This window comes from Protomyctophum bolini, assembly GCF_963924005.1.
Source record: "Protomyctophum bolini genome assembly, chromosome: 2".
Taxonomy (NCBI): Eukaryota; Metazoa; Chordata; class Actinopteri; order Myctophiformes; family Myctophidae; genus Protomyctophum; species Protomyctophum bolini.
The window spans coordinates 40,803,140-40,820,270 of record NC_137863.1 but is presented as its reverse complement, the minus strand read 5'-3'; positions in this window follow the sequence as shown (position 1 = coordinate 40,820,270).

Here is a 17,131-nt window from a genome sequence, read left to right as displayed (position 1 = left end):
CCATGGACCAATGAACCATGTAAATACAACAAATTGAGCAGGGCACTGCAGGGAGTTGCACCCCATTCCGGTAAACCAGAAGTACGACACCAGTGCCTTAGTTTTTGTGTTGTCATTTACAGGTCCTTTCGTTGAAATGTAAATTTTACATTTCAACAGTAAAGTAATATATAAAGAAGAGAAACACAAAAGTACAAAAATAACATTTTCGAATTACCTGTATTTGCTTTGATTTTTAAAAACTTTCTCTAACCATTATTTGACACTTTTGGTTGTTAAAAAACAGCTTCTAACCATTATTTGACACTTTTGGCTGTTGAAAAATAGCTTCTAACCATTATTTGACACTTTTGGTTGTTTTGGTCTTAAAACATGATCAGAGGGAGTGTTTCAACTATCAGAAGAGAAAGAAAGAAAGAAAGAAAGATACTGGTCTATAATTTACCTCCCCCAGCTGGCCAGCCGGGGCGCCTGATGGAGGGGAAAGGAACTGGTTGGAATTACGTGTTCCTTCCACGTGCTACGTCCGGCGGGCGAAACTCCCCCTGTCAGGTGAAAAGAAGCAGCTTGGACTCCTCATGCATAGAAGGAAACATGAACCTTACCAGGTTGGCAGAGAAAGTGAGAGAAAGTGTAATGCCCAGGATTACATTAGATAATTGACACTGGGTGAAAAAATGGGTTGCAAAATCATGGGATAAAAAAATTGAAAAAATAAATACAGCTTGTGTGCAAAAGGAAAGATTAAACATTCATTCAGGAGCCGAACAAAACCAAAACCAAAACAGACAGACTAAAACAGAATATCTAATGTTTGTGTCAAGGGTATAAGAATTATGCCTGTACTGTCCTTCCGAGCCCAATAACAATTCCTTACAAGAACTATATCAGCTGTTGGAGAATGGTTCTGAGCTATCCTGGATTGCAATGGATATGGGAGAGAATTTGCCAGTCCACTTTATGCTATGCTATACTATACGAATTACAACTCTAGCTATTGGGCTATTGGCCCGGCCAGCTACTACATGTAGATGGATAATCACGGGCAAACATGCCGGGACAACTCCACTTTAGACGAAGACCAAAGTATACATTAATCAATGTGTCGACATAGGCCTATATGGCTTAAGTGGGGGCACACACACACACACACACACACACACACACACACACACACACACACACACACACAGAGTGAGTTTCAGATGTGAGGCACAATTCTATGTCCCCTTTCTCCCTCCAGCTAAAACAGCACAAGCCACCGTCTCCTCTCCTCCCGCTGTCCGTCTGGGAGCCAAGCGCCATGTTAAAGTTGATGAGAAAAGTTGGGCCCGATCGGCCAGCCATGACAAAAATAGATTAGTCAGAAAATGAGGGAGACAGACTGTGTGTGTGTGGGGGGGGGGGGGGGGGGGGGTGGGGATAGAAGGAAATGGAGTAATAGGATATGATGTGTAAAAAACGGTGACACATTATTATTTCAGTCAAGTAAAACTTTTCGATTCCCATCCTTCACATTGCTCATTACTATTGGAAGGATCTTCTGTTTTCTCTGTATTGGAACGACCCCCCCCCAGCTTTGAGCTAATTTTGGAGACCACTGTTTCATAGTGAAGACAGGGAAAGGTAATGAATTCAGCATACCTTACTTAATAGTTCATCCAGCAGAAGGGGGGGGAAAAAGTCATTATCATTGTTTTGTTTCTCCACCAGGTCAAAATGAAAACAAGTCATGGTGTAGGTGTGTGTTTACCTTCAAGTTACAAATTACCATTCACCAACCATCAATTTTCTCTGGCATTTTTCTCTCCCCAACCCCCACCACTGTAGCTCTTTTTCCCCTGCAATGATGAGTGTGGGCTTTCTCTTTAGTCTCATCTACATAAATAAATGCGTTATGTGTGTGGGTCCCCGGGTTGCAGGGGGTAATTTATATCTCTAACATAGTTACTCTCCTCCTCACAGAGCCCCTTCGCGCTGAAATATGCAACCGCGGCGGTGAAAAATTAGCAGACTGCTCCGTAATGGCCTGTATTCTGATCTGGCTGGTGATGAATGCAACGACGGTCGGATGAAACTAGAACATCTACCTACTGTGGCGTCATTACTACCCCGGTACAGTATTTAATATCGCCTTCAATATTCAAAACAAGCTGAAGACGAAAGTCATTATCACACTTCAGAAATCCACACGTTCTAATGGCATGACAGTACTTTGCCAGCTGATTGGAAGGCCTAAATTTGTACAAGACTGCAGGTGCAGGTTTGTGGAATGCAGTGCACAGTGGGGCATGAGGACAATGAAGTCTTGTGAATACTAAACAGTGAATAATGCTGCACAGGGGAGTACTGACCACCTGCATGCAAAACACAATTTCTCTGGTAGCCATGGTAACACATATGCAACCTATGTTGTACTTTCCATCACAAGTTATGAAACCGTCAGTTTGACTCATAATGCTGTGTATGTTTTACCTGCCATTGCATTATTGTACTCTCTTGTCATCATGTGCATCACTTTTCTTTCTTTCTTTTTAGATTTTCAGTACATGTCAAGATGGATTGGCCACAAATCAGAGCTGAATTGAAATTGAGCTAATCTCAAAGGTTCCACACACACACACACACACACACACACACACACACTGTAGTTCTATCTTATACCTGTCAGAATAATAAAAGTGAATGACTTTTAATTATAGTCTTGGAGATACAGTGTGTGAGTTTGAATCGAACTAACTACCTGACAAATCACTGCAGTCTTGCAGACTCATCTGATTGAGTTTATGAGCTCAAGTTTTAGGTGTATCCATCATTATTAAACAGACAGCTTCCAGGCATGGCAGTAATAGAGAAATATGATCATGTACACCTTTTGCGCAAGCTGACAATGTTCTTTAATTGCATTTTCCCAGCTTGGGCTGAGCATGGTGACACATCGGCACTCACGTCGGATCTGTTATTGCTGATAAAGTTTTTTAAATGATTGCTTTTGCTAATGTGAATAAATGATCCGGTGGGGTGTCTTTGCGGTGGGCTATAGCTGCTTCTTCTGCTTTACAATTTGCAGAGGAAACAGCTTCATTTCCAAAACGGTGGCTATCGAGCTGCTTATTGATCAGACGTACCTCCAGGGGATGAGCGCTGCATATCATCATGGTCATGGATCCATCGGGACATATTGTTTCCATATCAAGTAAAGTGGGGGAAGGGAATCAACCATCTGACTGATGAAATCCTTATTATTGCCAACTTTTCCTTCCAACCACAGAGGTGATTTGTGGAACTAACTTGAAACTTTCATTGACTAGTTCATGACTCTTCTGACTGTTGTGAAATGAGAATGGGGAAAAAAATAAGTGGGTATAATAGGCTATATAGCCACTTATACTTTTCCCATTTCATCACATTTGCACATTCATATAATGATTGACTCGTGGACTGAGGTTGTGCCGAAACTGAGCTACAGTAAGTTGGGCTTGAGGAGGTGATTATTTTGGGAGGAGACGAGGGAGATGGAGGAATGGGAAATGAGCAAGAGGGGCGAAGAGGTAAGCAGATGGGCATTAAAGGAGGCATACGTTAGTCCGACATGCCAATAGTTCCGACATACGTCGCCAGGTTAAGACACATACAGTACGTGACCTGTTAAGACTCACCCGTGGCTTCCGCGTGCTGTTAGGGTTAGGTTTAAATAGAGCGTCGCTCAAACAAACACAATATTTTGTGCCGATCAAAACATTTGAAAGGATATGATACAACACTATTTGTTTTGTTTTTCTTCTTACTAATTATTTGATCGGCCCAAAACATTGTAATTATTGTCATGATTTGTCACGATCCGAGTTGGCTTTGTCCGCGGCGTAACCGTCTTTAAATAAATACTTTTTGAAAAGCCTATAGAAAATGAATGGAGAATCATTTCCTGGGCCACTCGTCGTTCTGAAAGGGGGCGGAACTGCGACGCTCTATAGGAGTTTGGGTTAGGCCTTGCCTAAAAGTGGAACATATACCCACCATTAATGGCATTACAGGAGAAAATACATGGTCATTCCTCCCATCTTGTGATAGCCATCACTGAATGGGTAGAGAGCCTTTAGAATCAGAATGACCGTCTAGTTCGCTCCCTGAGGAAGACACTTAAACCCTAGATAACTGCTCCCCATGGGCACTAACAGTAATATCGGCCACTGCTCCTATTAGGTAGAATGGAGGACACATTTTGGATTTGAAAATGTATAGTCACAAAATACCCCAAAGGAGTGGGGAAAAGGGGTACAATTATTATTTCTGAATGGTTGTCTTTGCACTGCAGCCACTGTGGAGTAATATAGCTATACAACTCATAATTTCACTTCACATTCAAATTAAAACTGTTGTTCCCCCACACAGTATGCATTTAGATGATTCTCAAATGTTTGAATGGTATTGTATCCTTAATGGGAATTAATTCATGGGATTCATGGGATTTTGTCTGATTAGACCAGTGGTTTCGAACCCTTTTTCCTTGGAAGCAATGCATTGCATCATATTGTTTTGTGAGCTTGTAGAACAGCTATTTTTGAGTGGTGCAACCACTCCTACAACCAGCAATGTCTGTATGTATGTGACGTTAATGAGCACCAGTATATGACTATTAGTACCAGTAGGGAGCGCCAGAAACAGAGAGAGGGATAGTGCTGCTCTGTTGCCTGCTAATGAGAGAGAGAGAGAGAGAGAGAGAGAGAGAGAGAGAGAGAGAGAGAGAGAGGTGGTGGGGGGGAGTTGCACTACTCAGTTCACACGGGTGTGATCTTTTGTATATATTGTTAAAAAACTTTTTGAAAGAGTTAGAGACAATACTGACAGTTTTTGCCAATTTAAGGACATGGCCAAAATGAGGGTGCTTAGTTGATAAGCGGTGGATGAAAGAAAGTGCCCCCTCCTCCCTTTCTTTGATTTCTTGATGAAAAAGACCTTTGAAGTAATGAAAAATGTTTCTTCTTTTGGGAATGTTTTTTGAAAATGTTTTGAAATGATAATAAAAAATAAAATGTAGGAAACCAAGAACTTAAGGGAGCCCACTGGGAAACAGTGTTCTAAAGGATATTACAATTATGAGGACTGACAAGGACAGCAATCTGCATTTTGCATAGGCAAGATAAATCCTATTTGTGTATACATAATATACACAAGGATATGGGATTTGAATGTGAGGTGTATTTGTAATCTCTTGCTAACGTATATCTAGTACATCCAAAACAAAAGGCCAAAGGCCATGCAAGTACGTGCATGCATTCTGCACTACTGGGTCCAACGGCCAGTTGGTGGAAAAGTGTTTTACTTAAATAAAAGTATCAATAGCGCAATGTAGAAATACTCATTAAATACTCAAGTTTTCAAATGTATACAAATCATTTGAAAATAGAAGATCTGCATTGTGAGCTTGTAGATCGGCTATTTTCAAATGGCCCGAAATGTATAGGGCTGAAGTGGGTAATGTGTACCCTGACACTCTTAGTCTGAATTTTCATAGAGCACCGAAGTCTGACGTCACTTTCAGTAGAGGGCGCCAGTCCACAGGTTGAGTTGAAAGAGTCTACACGATGACATCACCACCTGTGACCAAATTCAGACTTATAGGACTTCCGCAACTGTAAGAAAGTGATTCAAAAAGTGAAATGATTATGTCAAGAACATGTGTGAACAAAAAATGAGTGCAATGTTATGTTAGTCTAGTAGTGCCAGTTGGCACAAGAAAGTTGATTGGTTGACGATGGTTCGCAGTACAGATTCATGCTTAGACGGATACCGGTATACCTCTTTCAGAGACCCTAGAGCCTATAGGCCTATGACACCAAATTACTGTATAATCTTTCATCTTATATATATATATATATATAGCACTTGTTAATTACACACGGTGGGTACACTACACGACGTGTGTGCATGTGTGTACAGCCTATATTCCAAGCGAGAAGGTTGACGCTTCAATGCTCCCTACATGTGCTGTGCTTTGCCAATCAAACCTGTACATCCACCTCCGCATTAATTAAACCTGACTCGTTTCAAACTCCCACGCCAGTCTGTCCGATATATAATGGAGAGAGAACATCAGAGGTTTCCCCTCTGAGTTTAGTTAGGATATGCACGGCGTGGTTCCCCCCACAGGCAAAGACCATATCAAAGACTAGAGTAATTCACTTCAGAAAATAGTTTATTCCCCCTTTCCCCCCCCCTTGAAACGAATTCGAGAAACAGCCCCTCTCTCCCCTGTGCTGATTGTCCCTTCCAGCTGTGAACTCCTCTTTGCATGAGCGCTCTCGTCCTCTTGGTGCCGTAATAGACATCTCCCCGAGATCGCCCACTGACGAATCACTCATTCAATGAGTATTACATTTATTGGGGGCCTCTGTAACAACCTCATTCACCATCTATTTTATATGGCTTTTATTCCGTGCCCCTGGAGTTGGGAGTGCCAGAGTGAATGTAATGTCTTCCATGAGAAGAGTAGATCTTCCAAATGGTGTCTAATGTTGACACCCCCCATTTGCTTGATGTGCTTTACGGGTGCAAGGGGGGCCCAACGGCATGCGGCGGAAAATCCTGCCTTGTTCGTGCACAGGTGCCATCTTGGGTAACAACAACTAACACAAGCATGTCTCGCCTGTCTTCTTTCCCGTGCCCCCATAGCAAGCACTCATTTTAGCTTGAGCCCCATTGTAATCAATATGAGTTACGGGCCTTAATTTTACATGTAGCCTTCAGTTATCCTCTGTTGCACACGCCACGCCATTCCATACAGTATATATATATACCACCTTTTCAACATGGAGAACAGCGGCGGCGTGCATTAAAGCCCAGTGGAAAATCAATGAGATTCCACAAGCCTGCAGAGTACGGTTACTTTAAGGTCTCCTGGAGGACTATTGTCGTGTGAAATGTGTTCATTAGGCTGCGCTGTGGGCACTCTCCACTTCTGGGAACTCCTTCACACTCTCCAGAACCCCTTACCACAAAGACCTTTTGGGAGTACCCCACGGTCCAAGAGGAATTAGATTATTTCTGTTAATGGTTAATGAGAACAAAGTATGTGTCGCTGCTTGATTAATGCATTTCTTACACAGCCAGAGAGGTGCATGGGGCATCATAAGGCCTTTCCTCCATCCTTCTTTTTCAAAGCCTCGCTGTGCTGTGCCAGCGCCATGAGAAGTAAAAGCCTTGACTCGTAACCACATGAACCCTATAGTCTCTCTATTCTGGGGTGAATATCCGGCAAACATCTGGTGAAAATAACCAATACAATAAGACATAATCACACAAACTAATTCAAATTAAGTGACATAGGCAACTGTACAACAACGCTATGCATTGTGAGCTATTCTCAGCTATGATTTTTGCCGTAGAGGGGACCAACTTATAGACCCCTTGGCAAAGCACTTCGTCGTCTTTGATGGCAAAATTGTCCCAGACAGAAAACTCATATCACTTTAACTATTGGGACTTTCCTTTTGTAAAACAATGTTCTCCTCAGTGGGAGATATGGCTCCCTCTTGTGTGTGTTGTGGATCAATTACCCATAAATAGTCCTGCCAGAAATATGTTAGTTGCCTCAACAATATGGTGAGACGTAATGTTCTTGTCAAACTTGAACAGTGTGTGGTAAATCATGACAAAACATTTATGTTGGATCAATTAGTCATGTTTCTCACAACACAAGACTATTCTGCCTGCATAGTCTATTGTATAGGTTCAGCACGCACGCACGCACACGTGCGCACACACACACACACACACACACACACACACACACACACACACACACACACACACACACACACACACACACACACACACACACACACACACACACACACACACACACACACACACACACACACACACACACACACACACACACACACACACACACACACACACACACGCACACACATGCACACGGCCAAGAAAGCAGCATGAACACCATTACAACAGGGGTGCTCAGTGGTGAGCAAATCTCCGCCAGGAGGCACGCCTCAATGATAATAATACTTACACTGTCTAACTGCCTCTCTGGTGCGCGTACATGCACGCACACGTGAACCAGAATTGACTGTATCGTCACATATGATATAAACAGGTGTAAAACAGTGGGTGAAATTATTTGTTTGTGTAAGGTTTCTACATTGCAGTTACAGAGTTAGAATGGGGAGACGATAGAGAAGGAATTCCAGAGCAGAACTATCAGGAAGGCACCGTCAATCAAGTCCAGTACACTTTATAAGGTGCATGAAAAAATATTACAAGGTGTTATATGTAAGCAATTAAATGGCTGGATGGTGGAATACCAAAAACAGAATAATAAAATAGAATAAGTCCATGATACGATATTTATCATGAATGATGTTATTTAAGATAAATACATAATTTGAAATGATTCTGAAATCTGTGTGACACAACTTTTCCCATTTGTGTGCCATAACAGGAGCTATATGTGATTGTAATGTAGCTTGTGAAGTCCACCCATCATCATTACGTTGCATCATCAAAGGTGTCCTTTTTGCCCGCTACACCAATTACTCCTCTGAGGTAATAGTGTGTTAATACATTACTAATACTCATGCTAACAAGCAACTAATGGGTTAAAATGTGCAACTTAAAATAAAGTTTTACCTTATTTGTTATTCAATATAATGTATTTGAACGGGAGATGGTCTGTGTTTTTAGATAACCAGCGGAATTAATTTGTCTTGCGCTTTCATTAAAACCTCACCAGCCCTGCTAAGTCTATAAGAGAGAGGAATACTGATGTTTTCGGCATTGGATATTCTCCCTGTCTTTTCTCTTAATGACTTATTAACCTTTTAACAATGAGGGGAATTATTTTCTCCACCTGTTATTGCTGTTCAGTAGTCTTATCGTTTGCTCTTTTTATGAGCACTCCATTTAACCCATTCTGACCCGAGATCAGATTCATACGAGGTTTCCACTGGACACACACTGGTCTGATTAACCCATTCTGACCTGAGATCAGATTCTAAAAATGTCAGTCGTTCTTCGATTTTTCAAAAAATAGCAGACCTACAAGCTCGTAGCGCGCCACTCGGTGGCGCGCTATGAGCTTGTAGATCCGCTATTTTTCAATAGCTAAAGCATAACATGATGCTAACACCAGAATGGGTTCCCGTTCAGAATGGGTTAAGAGACGAATCAGGAATTGGAATAGGGAAATTGCAAACTGCTTCTCTGCCGTGTTCCCCTTGAGAACCGATTATTGAAAACCAGATAGGCTTTAAAACAACACGCTCCCCAGATAGAACCTAACCCTTAATCACATAACAGCTACTCAAAAGTGGAAAGGCAAAAAGTCCTCCTCTAATGTAGGCTATAGCAAACAAGGTGTACGTAGTTGTGCATGCTGGGCCGATGCCAGTGAGTTGTTGTTTGTTGAAGCAGCACTGTGTTCAGAGTCAAACCCAGCTATAAGACTCACTGCAGCACTGTGTTCAGAGTCAAACCCAGCAATAAGACTCTCTGCAGCACTGTGTTCAGAGTCAGACCCAGCTATAAGACTCACTGCAGCACTGTGTTCAGAGTCAGACCCAACTATAAGACTCACTGCAGCACTGTGTTCAGAGTCAGACCCAACTATAAGACTCACTGCAGCACTGTGTTCAGAGTCAAACCCAGCAATAAGACTCTCTGCAGCACTGTGTTCAGAGTCAGACCCAGCTATAAGACTCACTGCAGCACTGTGTTCAGAGTCAGACCCAACTATAAGACTCACTGCAGCACTGTGTTCAGAGTCAGGCCCAGCTATAAGACTCACTGCAGCACTGTGTTCAGAGTCAAACCCAGCTATAAGACTCACTGCAGCACTGTGTTCAGAGTCAAACCCAGCTATAAGACTCTCTGCAGCACTGTGTTCAGAGTCAAACCCAGCTATAAGACTCTCTGCAGCACTGTGTTCAGAGTCAAACCCAGCTATAAGACTCTCTGCAGCACTGTGTTCAGAGTCAAACCCAGCTATAAGACTCACTGCAGCACTGTGTTCAGAGTCAAACCCAGCTATAAGACTCTCTGCAGCACTGTGTTCAGAGTCAAACCCAGCTATAAGACTCACTGCAGCACTGTGTTCAGAGTCAAACCCAGCTATAAGACTCACTGCAGCACTGTGTTCAGAGTCAAACCCAGCTATAAGACTCTCTGCAGCACTGTGTTCAGAGTCAAACCCAGCTATAAGACTCTCTGCAGCACTGTGTTCAGAGTCAGGCCCAGCTATAAGACTCACCGCAGCACTGTGTTCAGAGTCAAACCCAGCAATAAGACTATCTGCAGCACTGTGTTCAGAGTCAAACCCAGCAATAAGACTATCTGCAGCACTGTGTTCAGAGTCAAACCCAGCAATAAGACTATCTGCAGCACTGTGTTCAGAGTCAGACCCAGCTATAAGACTCTCTGCAGCACTGTGTTCAGAGTCAGGCCCAGCTATAGGGCGTGCAACTGACTATAAATTATATGCCTGATTCATACCCAGCAGTGGTGGGAATTTACTTAAGTACTGTACTTTTGTGAGGTATTTGTATTTTACTGGAGTATTTCCAATTTCGAATACTTTTACTTCTACTCCCTATACGTCTCAGAGGCAAATATTGTACTTTTACTCCACTACATTTTTTCGAAAACTTTAGTAATATAGTTACTTTGTAAATGATTTATTATTATTAGATGTTATTCATTTTCAACGATTCAATGACATTTGAAAATATTAAATGGGACATTCTGCACGATTAGTACTACATTTTTAGTACATTTCGAAGCCAATATTCTTTATCTACAAGCTCACAACGTGTCGCAGTGTGTGAGCTGCTTGTAGATCTGCTATTGTTGGTGCGAGACACACAATGCAAGCATAAATCAGGTTTTAGATTGTCTCCACTGAAGTCTGCTCACTGGAGCAATGGCACGCCCATTCAGCTTGATAGATTTAGGTGTCAACTGAAGATGCTTTGTTACGGAGCTGTCTTCTCTCTTTCAGATAGAAATGTATGGGTTGGGGGGTTATTTATTTATCTGTGAGGGTGGAGTGGAGGTGGTTTGGAGCCATTTTCCATATCACCACCAGTGACAGTAAGATAAAAGGCAATGACAGGAAAAACTCTGCTTTTATGTTGGTTTTCTCTGGAATGGTCAAAACATGGGCAATACTGTAGTGTACGTACAGTATTTGCAATATTCTGCTCAATATAAGTATTTCCATTCAGTGCTTTTAGAATAGGATAGACTATACAGTAGAAAACTCCACACATGGAGTTGGCTTCGCTGACTTGATATTAACACGTTAACAACTTTAACCACATGAACCATCTATCCATCCATCTGCAACCGCTTATCCGTAATCGGGTCGCGGGGGCAACAGATCCACCAGAGAGCTCCAGACTTCCCTCTATAGTTAGTCACTTCCTCCTGTGGAATCCCAAGGCGTTCCAAGGCCAGTGAGTCGATGTAATCCCTCCATCTCAGCTTTGGTCTGCCCTAGTGTCTCCTTCCAGTGGGATGTGCATCGAGGACCTCCCTAGGGAGACGCTCGAGAGGCATCCTAACCAGATATGTTTTATCCCTGCTACTGGTCAGACTGAATAATAACCAACCCTCTAGACGTATATGCTGGACCTGGACTACTAATATTTAACCACAACGCCAGATCTGATCCGCTATACTTTTGGCAAACGTTTGTAATGTTTCCCCAGAATAGGGATGCTGGGGTTGATATAGATAATAATATCACAATGTAAGATTATAAATAAAATGTGAGGGTTACCAAAAGATGAAAAATAGATCTGCCATTTTCTCTATTTGTCATACAAAGTAGTGTATCCCCTTCAGAGAGCTTGCCAAGAGTCATATTTCAGAAATCCTAGACGCTCTCGATTGTGTGCGGCCAATGATTTAGCTATGGCCATATGTCTATATCATGCAATAGTGTCACTGCATCACAACCACAAAATGGTGATATTGTGATTTCCAAACATCAATCATATAAAGTTCAGTAGAAATATTTTAATTGGATAAGAAGATAAGAAAAAACATCCCGCCATGCATGAATAATACACACACACATACGGAATCTGATGAAATATAATTAAATGGCAGCTACGGTACTGTGGAAAAAATATATATGTGTGCCTGAGATTTCCTTTCTGGGTCCCCTGCCGGGTCAGACCTCTGTGTAAATGTTTAATTAAAACATGAAGGCAGGGAGGCAGAGCGGGAACTGTACATGGGAGTGCTGTGATTTAAGCGTGCTGTGATCTTATTACACAGCCAAGCAAATTGGACATTAATTAAAAACAAAGCTGATTTATCTAAAAATGTCTGTATCTAGGATATTGGCAATCACACGCTTTAGGCAGAAGGGTTAGACTTAAAACGCAGGTGAGAGATTTAGATGACCGACAACTACGGCTTGGGTGATATTGTTTCATTAACAATAGGGGGGGAATTTGATAAAAGAATAAACTGGCATTCCTATTTTGGGCACGTGAAAACCTCCAAAACCCTTTAAATCTGCTAAATCAAAAATATCAAAGGATTGCTGTAATAGCATGGTTGGTAACTGTACAGCCCTCCCTCTCCAATCGCTAAGGTGTCCTGCTGCGACAGTCTTACCCTTGTTGGTAATGCAGTAAAATGACTAACACACAATCAAAGCACGGAGCAAACGAAGGGAGTGACACGTGGGCGCTGTGAGGGAACGATAGACGCCTGGATGTATAGATCACGGCGGCTGCTGCTGCGTGGGAGAGTGTGTGAGATCAGTGTTGTTGCCGTCTGGCTGAGCATTAGGTTTCATGGTACATTTCTCCCTGTCAGGATTGTCTCTCACAGATGGAAATGTTATTAAATCCCCCCCTTGCACTGCAGCCCTGATTGATCTGATCAACAAATAAGACATTACTCACATGCCATCCATCATCTTGCCCAGACCTGCACGCAGACGCACACGCAGACGCACACACACACACACACACACACACACACACACACACACACACACACACACACACACACACGCACGCACACGCGCACACACACACACCCACGCCACACACCAAAAATATCTCAATTTAAAACCACCACCAAAACAAAGCCATGCCATGGGTTGAAAAATAAATGTATTTCTGCACGCATGCAGTGGATTTGAACATTTGTGCGTGTGTGTGCGTGCACGCGTGTGCAAGAAGGAGAAGAAGAAGTGTGTGTGTGTGTGTGCCTGACTGCCTGTGTCACTTAACACAGCCTTGTTGAATACTTGATTCCGATTGGTCAAATAAGGCATTCTGCAGTCTTGTATGTCCTGGTAGCAGACCAATGTTGTACTTAGTCTTACAACTACTAATGTTTTTACTTTGTGTGACAAGATTTAGGTTAAATAGACATATAGTATAGCCTGTATACTTCCTCTGTTAAGTTGGAAAGGATGTGAAGCTTGTATAGCTATCAGTATTGTGTGTCAAACGTTAGATGCTTTTAACAAGTGGGATAATGTACAGTGACGCAGCCATTATTTCAAAAATAAGCCTGTTTAAGGCTTTGCCCTCTCGGGGGCTTTATCTTGATCGTATCTTGTCTTGTCTTGTAAACAAATCTCAATAGTTTTGTTTGGTTTTAATTAAGTCAGGCCTTTGCTTGCATCTCCCTCTGTCTCTTTCTCTCGTGCCCCACCCCCAGTCGAGGCAGATGGCCACCCACCCTAGGGCCTGGGTCTGCCTAACGTTTCTCCCACTTTTCTGTTGCCGCTGTCGCAAAAATGTCTTCCTCAGGGACAATGTCGGGGCTCTGCTCTAAATGGAAAGTGTCTTGAGACACTAACCCTAACCCATTTGACACTTTCATTAAATTGAACTGGAAATTGAATTGAAGGCCTCTTGGTGGTGTAAATCTTTAGGGCACAAATGCCAAACACCAGGGCTGCAAGGCCATCAAATAAAACAATGCTTTTATGTCTAAGGAAATTATTTAATGTATTATTTGTATAATAAGCTCCCAATGTTTTGTAAGCAAGACGCAGGAATGAACCTTTCAGCATAGTTTATGCATATTTATGTTTCTTTTCAGATGTGGAGGGAAGTCAGATTTGACCTCTGAGAGGTCAAATCCAAGTTGTTCTTATTGTCAAACACATCATTTTGTAACTAAATACTGTAGCAAAACCTTTAAGGGGTTCTTTCCAACTAAATTGGGGTTGCCCATTCTTTTGACGATACTTTAGATATTGCCAGAACCCAATACATTTAAATCAAGGTCAATAACACAGTAATAAGTACATTTTAGCTTGGGACATTTGAATGCAGCTTTGACTTGAATTGGCATTTTTGGGGGGCAGTGACAGTGGATCAATTCATGGCACAATTTTTATGTTTCAGAAACGGTTTCCATCCAGTTGTTTTCTTTGTCCAGCCCAAGACCAATGGCTGGTACTAGTACTACAAACAGTTGCCCTGGTAGCAAGTGTGCTTAAAGTGTTTCTTGAGTGCTACCTGCCTGGGTTGGAGTTAAGTTCAGTGTTGTTGACTTCCACACAACCCGTGCACTCACTGGTTGGGTCATACATGAGCACCACACATCTCTCTAGCAGGAACATTGATCCTTCACTGACCTCACTTGGCATGCATAGGAGTTCACTGATGTTTCCCTGCAGGCAGTCTTCTTTCCTCTGCAAGCAAACACAGATACAGTGTCACACACCCAGTGAAATACACTGTATTGCCAGTATTGGAGTCATTGTGGCAACCATTTCACAAACAGCTATACTGTATGTATACCGAAAGCTTAATCCAACACCAAAGCCAACCCAGCTCATCGAGCCCTATCCAAAAGCGATACGTATCACGAATCACGATACATGGTTGACGAATGACGATACAATACAGGGGCGATATTGGTTAATTATGCCGATACGATTCAATGATTTAAAATCGATACAAAAACTATTTAGAAAAAATAAAAAATCTGTGTGAAACATGCAGATAGTGCAGGTGTTTTAAAGGAAAATGTACAGTATCAACAATTGAACATGGATAGAAATAAGTAAACAGTGATTCTCTGGCAAGTACGTATACGAGACGATACAGTTTGCTGTCAGTTTGCCGTTTACATTTCGATATACTTCGATTCTTCAAATTAAAATAGATATTTCGATGCACTTACTATATTATTACGCCTACTATCAACTGAAGTATGGTCACCTTCTTACATGGCCTTTTGCACAGGAAAAGAACACTATAGAGAACTGTCCTCTTATGTTATTCCCTTTTAAGAGTGGCTTGTTGTCTGCTGTTCTCAGGGTCTGGGCATGCAGGAAGCAACCCGATTATAGAGATGGGTTGACAATCTGCATAAGATCTGAGGCCATACATTTTGAAACATTTCTGAAAAGGCCCGTTGGCAGGACATCATGGCAACAGGAGGAGGATTTCAGACGCTGAAGGATGTCTTCCAAGTTTCCGTGATTGATCAGATTAAATTGTGTCATGGTATTTGACACACAGAGCCTGTATGTATAAGCGATATTATGGAGGCGCTAAACTGCTTGTCTAACGTTTTAATTGTGTTCTGTAACTCTGTGACGAAGGAGGCTCTGGTGGACCAAATGTTCAGACGCTACAGACGCAGGAGGATTTGCTATAGCCTGTCGACGGTTGCAAACAAAGCACATGGATTGTTCCTGATTTTAGAAATGATGTCAGAGAAGAATGACCGCCTTGCATCTTTCAGTTCCAAATTATAAATGCAAAGTCTCTCGTTATGGATGTCATAATGAATGTGGAGATTCGTTTCAGCTTCCCTACAGTACATTCTCTCTTCTCGTCTTTACCAGTGCGTTATTTCACCAAGGAGAGCGTTTCTTACCAGAGGCGACCTTCAACTTATTGGATGCAATTGCATCAAAAACACTTGTAATTTTAGAATTGAAATGTTCCATGCTCGTTGACTGAGCCCTGAGGGGGGATGGGTGCGGAAAATAAATTATATACTGTAAATATCCTAATCCTCTCTCCTTCTTGTACATCAAAAAGTTCCGCGAGACCCAAAAAGTTAACCTGAACTATGTGTCCGAATTGGGGACTGCGCATTAGTCCGACATCCCGTTATAGTCCAAATACGTGGCTGGTTAAGGCTGCGTTCACACATTCAAGACACCTTCCTTGTCCGTGTCTTGTCCGTGTTTAATGGCCGCTCCAATGCATTTCCATGTGGCAGTCACATGGTTTGACAAGACGAGTCTTGTTTGATGGCTGTGTTCTTCCCCCCTATCCCCCCATCAAACTAGACTGTCTTGTCAAACCATGTGACTTCCATTGGAAATAAATGTCGGACCAACACACTGCCGCAGAAGCGAGCAGCATTCGAGTGTCATAATCCCCCCCCCAGCTTCCCCGGCAGATGCCGCCCCTTCTCCCGGCGGTGTCGCGGCTGTTAACCGGCAGTTTACCGGGAGTAGCGGCTGCCGAATGAACTGTCCACCATCCATCCACCTACCCCGGCAGCTGCCCCACGGCAGCGTCACGTCTCATTGCCATTGAGGGGGAATGCACTCATCAAACACAGACATGTGCTTTATATGTGTGAATGATCAGACTCAGGCAATATGTACAGTATGTACCACTGCATGCATACCGTGATATTTTCTCATATATCATACTTTGTTACTGTTTGGAACCAGGCTTCACAGTCAACTATAAAACCAATTACAGGTGCCCGCTATAGCCTAGTGGTGGTCCAGGCGCATGCCACATATAGGCTCTGGCCTGACAGCGTGTCGCGTGTTCGAGTTACGTTCACGACAACCTTTGCTGCATGTCTCTCCCCTCCCTCTCACTGAATGGCAACTGCAGCGTCGCAAAGTGCAACACCACTTTTGGTCAGTCATCTTTTTCAGTAAAAGGGATACGTGTGGAATGCCCTATACAAAGAAATGCCTGTATTGTCCCTGTCAAATAATACATGTAAAAACAAAACAGTCCCCATGACTGCAGACCTTATAGGCTCCCAGCAGACAATATGGGAAGATCAACGGTTTGATGAGGCACACAGAAGAGTCAGTGATCAGACGACTGAGGACAGATTCGGGTCAGGGTGTCATGGATGG